This window comes from Microcebus murinus, chromosome X (genome assembly GCF_040939455.1).
Source record: "Microcebus murinus isolate Inina chromosome X, M.murinus_Inina_mat1.0, whole genome shotgun sequence".
NCBI lineage: Eukaryota > Metazoa > Chordata > Mammalia > Primates > Cheirogaleidae > Microcebus > Microcebus murinus.
The window spans coordinates 35,975,075-35,981,044 of record NC_134136.1 but is presented as its reverse complement, the minus strand read 5'-3'; positions in this window follow the sequence as shown (position 1 = coordinate 35,981,044).

The following is a 5,970-nucleotide window of genomic DNA, read 5'->3' as shown; positions in this document are numbered from 1 at the left end:
TTATATTTATTTTTCCTCAAGAAGACCCCCTAGGGCTTATTTTCAGGGGATGCGTTATTTTTTTTAAGTATGGTACAACAATCTACATTTATTCAAATATAGTTAAGTCGTCTTCTTCTGGAACATCATCATAACTCTCCAAACCCCGAATTCCATCCTGAATTTCTTGCGACTCTATTTCCTTTAGAACCATTGGCCCCAATCTCTCATGTCCAGAAATAGAGCTCTCATGGGGCAGATGAGAAGGGCTGCTGGACGAAATGCATGGGTTGTGCAGATGCGCTGTGTAGCCACGCCCATCACTAGGTCTTATTTTTGGGGTAGGGCTTCCATTGCACAAATGCTTAGAAATCCTGCTAGGGCTTATTTTATGGGTAGGTCTTATTTTCGGGAAACACAGCATGTGGGCAAAACATGAACCCAACTCCAGCAGTTAGCGGATGTGCAGGGGTTGGGGGCAGAAACTTGGAGAACATGAAAACTTGAGCCAGTTGGGGGGGAAATAGGGCTGAGGGGAATGGGAGGAGGGTCTACTGTCACCCTGAATGGCTTCAGATATTTTTGCTTCAAAATGAGCTTCCCCCACCCTTTATGTTTTATAGTTGACAGCTGAGCTACTGAAGGAACATACTGGGGCAAAAAGCTTGGAAAGGGAACAAGATGGAGAGAGAAGTCTGTTGGCCAGTGGAAGTTCTCTGGTTTTCCTTAGGGCATGGGGCAGGGAACAGTAGGCCATCAGGGGGTGGGGGCATATAATAGCCTGTCAGCAGTGAGAACTAGAGGAAGAGGATCACACAGACAGGTTTCTTTTTCTTTTCCTTTTTTTTTTGAGACAGAGTCTCACTGTGTTACCCAGGCTAGAGTGCCGTGGCATCAGCCTAGCTCACAGCAACCTCAAACTCCTGGGCTCAAGCAATCCTGCTGCCTCAGCCTCCCGAGTAGCTGGGACTACAGGCATGCACCGCCATGCCCAGCTAAATTTTTCTATGTGTTTTTAGTTGGCCAATTAATTTCTTTCTATTTTAGTAGAGATGGGGTCTCGCTCTTGCTCAGGCTGGTTTCGAACTCCTGACCTTGAGCAATCCTCCCGCCTCGGCCTCCCAGAGTGCTAGGAGTATAGGCATGAGGTTTCTGAGTCTATGGCTGATAAGGTTACAGCAGGCTGAGATGGAGCAAGCTACTCTGTCCCTTTTGCTCTCCTTCCAAAAAAAAATTAGGGAACCTCCTCAAAAAGAACGAAGGGCCTAAGAAGCTTCATAGCAAGATCTGCTCAGAAAGCTCAAAGGCTAAGGCCAGCCAGGCTTCCTCCACAGGAGTGGGGAACGGGAACAGACAGTGGTGCTTGGGAAGGACAGTTGTCGGTCTGCCTCATCATGGACCCTTGGTCTTGAGAAAGGAAAGCAGTCTCAGCAAGGGGAGGCAGCAGGGATCTGAGCAGCCCCATCCCAAGCCCTTTGCAATTTTTAGGGGCCATGTAGAGCAACTCAATAATCATTACCATGAATCTCCTGTCTCCCAGGTGAAATTCAACTCCTTGGGCTTTAAGGAAAGGATTGCCACTTTTTATATTCCCTACATCCCTCTCCCCACCCCCGTATTCCCCTGTAAGAATCATTCAAAAGAAACAGTGACCCCCTCATCTTAAAAATTCTGTTCCGAATGCACTGAACATGACTCCAAGTCACTTTTCTCTGTTACCAGGCTTATGACAAACTCTCAGAAACTGAATTTACACTAGAATTTCCTTCAGATTTGACAACTGCTAACATCTGGCCTTACTTCTGATTTAACATCTAACCTTACATTCAATCTTACCCCTGAAATAAGTGGTTTTACGCAGGCTTTTCCTAACAGTATGAGGCCTTCTGAGGCAGCTAACAGTGTTGCCCCAGCAGAAACGTCCCAGAAATGCAACCTGAGAACCAATAGCAGGGCCTGCACAAGTGATGTGCATATGCTATTAACATCTTAGTGTCACTGCAGTTGTCCCCCAGCAAAAACCTTTGAGAAAGGTGATTTACAAGAAATGCTTGTTATTCACAATAGCCAAGATATGTAAACAACCTGTGCCCCCACCCCCAGGAGGAATGAATAAAGACAATGTAGTGTACGCATGATAAAATATTCTTCTGCCTTAAAAAAAGGAGATCCTGCCATTTGCCATAACACTGGATGGACCTGAAGGACATTATGCTAAGTGACATAAGCCAGACACAGACAAATTTTGCATGATCTCACTTATATGTGGAATCTTTAACCAAGAAAAGGCCAAATATACAGAGATAGAGAATAAAACAGCAGTTGCAAGGAATGAGGGAGGTAGGAAATGGGGAGATATGGGCTAAAGGATACAAAGTAGGCCGGGTGCAGTGGCTCACTCCTGTAATCCTAGCACTGTGGGAGGCCGAGGCAGGCAGATTGCTCAAGGTCAGGAGTTAGAAACCAGCCTGAGCAAGAGCGAGACCCTGTCTCTACTATAAATAGAAAGAAATTAATTGGCCAACTAAAAAATATATATATAGAAAAAATAGGCTGGGCATGGTGGCACGTGCCTGTAGTCCCAGCTACTCGGGAGGCTGAGGCAGGAGGATCGCTTGAGCCCAGGAGTTTGAGGTTGCTGTGCGCTAGGCTGATGCCACAGCATTCTAGCCCAGGCAACAGAGACTTTGTCTCAAAAAAAAAAAAAAAAAAAAAAGATGCAAAGTAGCAGATATGTGGGATAAACAAGTCTAGAGATCTAAAGTACAAGGTGAGGACTATAGTTAATTGTATCCTATTATCTATTTGTTAAGTAGATTTTAGCTGCTTGTCACCAAGAAAACTATGTGAGATGACAGATGTTAGTTTCGCTATAATAACCATTTACTATCTGCATATATCCTATAACATTATGCTTTAAATCTCAAATGTATACAAAATCTACTTTAAAAAAAAAACTTTATAAAGCCAGGTGTGGTTGTGCACACCTGTAGTCCCTTCTACTCAGAAGGCTGAGGTGGGAGGATCCTTTGAGCCCAGGAATTAAAGTCCAGCCTGGGCAACATAGCAAGACCCCCATCTCAAAAAAAACAAAAAAAACAAAAAACAAAAAAAAACTGAGCACGGTGGCTCAGGCCTGTAATACTAGCACTCTGGGAGGCTAAGGTGGGTGGATGGCTCAAGGTCAGGAGTTCGAAACTAGCCTGAGCAAGAGTGAGACCCCGTCTCTACTAAAAATAGAAAGAAATGAATTGGCCAACTAAAAATATATATAGAAAAAATTAGCCAGGCATGGTGGTGCATGCCTGTAGTCCCAGCTACTCAGGAGGCTGAGGCAGGAGGATTGTTTGAGCCCAGGAGTTTGAGGTTGCTGTGAGCTAGGCTGATGCCATGGCACTCCAGCCAGGGCAACAGAGTGAGACTCTGTCTCAAAAAACAAAAACAAAAACAAAAAAAACAACCCAAAACTTTATAGCAACTGACAGCTTTGGAGAATTGTAAACAATAGTCAAGTAAATGTTATAACAACAAAACAAAAAGAAATGCTTCAAACAAGATTCCTTGGAGCAGAACTTGCTATATTCTTAAAACAAAAGATCTGCCAGAGAAAAATAGGCTTTGAAACACAGTGGAAGCAAAGTGGAGGGGCATCTCTGGCCATAGCACCCTTGCCTTTAAAGCACCACTTGTAACAAGATGGAAGCCACTTATCACAAGCAGCAGCATCCAGGAGCTAGTGGATGGCTGTAAGGGGAGGGATACCAGAGTATGTGTGTTTTGGGGTAATCATTTGCAAGAGGCTGAGCCAACAGCTGGGAAAAGGCAGCAAACAATAGGCACATGGCCAGTCCTTGGCCCGGGAAGGAGGTATGAATTAACTTTAGAGTGTGTACCTGCCCAATGGGTTGTGTTAATTCTAATCTTCCCTGATCCCATTTGCAGCTATGAGACAATGGTGGCTCAGATGAGCCTGGTAACCTGTTAACAAGTGATGGAAGGACAGGGTGCTTTGGCATCCTTTAAAGAGGACTCCAAAGACACATGGCCCTACTCTACCTGAACCTCTTTGGTCCTAAAGGCCTTGTCATGAGCAATTAAAATGGATTCCTTGCACAGGCAAAGCAGGAAGCGGAGGCAATCAGCTGAAGAAGCATCTGTCTGAAGACCAGAGGTATAGACTAAAGGGCAGGAGGCTGGCCCCCCTTACTGACCGGATGTCATGGCTGTTTTCTACACACAGAGCATTTATTCTCTCGACATCACCGGTGTGAGTGGTGGGCCCCAGAGCAGTCGTGCAAAGCTTTCTTCCTTCAGCCTCACTTTATTTTGTGAGGGAGGTGCCAATGACCAGATTCCCTTCTGGAGGCCTCTTCCCTCCTCCCCAACAACTGAGAGCTAATAAGGCTGCGATAGTAGGAGGGCACAGCAATAGGAGAAATGATGTTTTCTAGGGATTTCAGGCTTTTTATGATTCTAATAACCCTGTTATGGGCTACATGTTATTAATGGACAAGTTAACACTTTCCACAGGAAACACTTGGTGTCCAGATCTGGAAAAGAGACAAGGACTTGCCCCAACTCGAGATGAAACACATCTTTATTACAGAGGCATAAGCCCTGGGAGTTGCCGAGCTTAGCTTTGGTCTAGGTAGTCCCCTCTTCTCTGGTTCTGAGATGGGCTGAGGTGAGGGGGTGTGAACTAGACCAGTGTGATGCCTTTTGCTCGGAGGCAATCATGTAGCTGTCAACCAAGCTCGCTGCAACCCCACTCCACTCTGGTGCTGCCCCTCCTTGTGCCCCACCGGTCTGCTCTCACTGCTGTTCCCCATGGTCAGGAACTGCTCTGCCATCCAAGACACTTGGGTCTCTCTCATTGTAGGGAAAACAATGTCCCCTTGGAGGTGTTTATGGCACTTGGCTGAGTGTCACAGAAAACTGGACACTGGCCTTCCCCCAGGCATAGGGGTCAAAGTTGGGGACTGAGGGCCTTTCTTGAATGATCTCAAAACCTCATCCTAGGAAACAGATTACCCAAAGGAGCCCATAGTAGAGGTCTTATGTCAAAATATTCTGAACCAAGTCCTGACAACTGACCCAATACTTCAGGAAATAGCAAGTGAAGGCACTGTCGCACCGTATCAGCTTCTCCCAGAGCAAAGATTTGAGATGAAAGAAGGCTAGAGGGTCAGAGCCACATGCTCTATAGCTTACTTCAGTCCCTCTTGAATCATCTTTATCAACAGGCTAATTGTAACGTAGACAGCCCAATACCCAACCAAAGCGAAACCAAACTGATCAAAAGCAGACCCAGGCTCCACCAATAAGGGAGCACTCTTCAAGCTCCAGAGGTATGTAGTTTCCCAAAGTAAAAGAGTGCCCTCGTTTGATCATGCGCCAAGAAACTCACTTAAAACTTTGGAATGTATTGATTGTAGTTCATTTTTAAATCCTGTACATTTACCTTCTCAAAACAGTTTTTTTTTTTTTTTAGGGGGGGCCAAACCACGTGGCTTTATTATACACTCGTGGACGAGGTTCTGGGGCCCCAAGAGCGGGGGCCCCGGAAGTCGCCCTCAAAACAGTTTTTATTTAGAAGGGCCAAAATTAAATGCGAAACATGTTAATCACTGATGGATGGAGGGGCATTATCACTTTTGGCAAAATTGGCTCAAAATGAAGCATAGAAACTACTCTCCTTCTATAAGAAAATACTTAATTCGGATCCCCAGGAATAAGAGCCAGAGATCCAGTAGGCATTATGCATTCTATAATTCAGGTACACTGCACAGAATTATACTAAATCTAGTTCTTAAACCCTAGACATCTTAAAATCTTACAATTGAGTAAAACTGCTGCCAATGTGTTCTCTTGGCTTAGCAATGCACCTAAAATAGTTTGGAAACAAAGAAATAAGAGCTATTATTGGACAGAAAGGCATCTAAACCAAACCTTCAGCAAAGAGATCAGTGTAGATATGATATAGACCCCAAA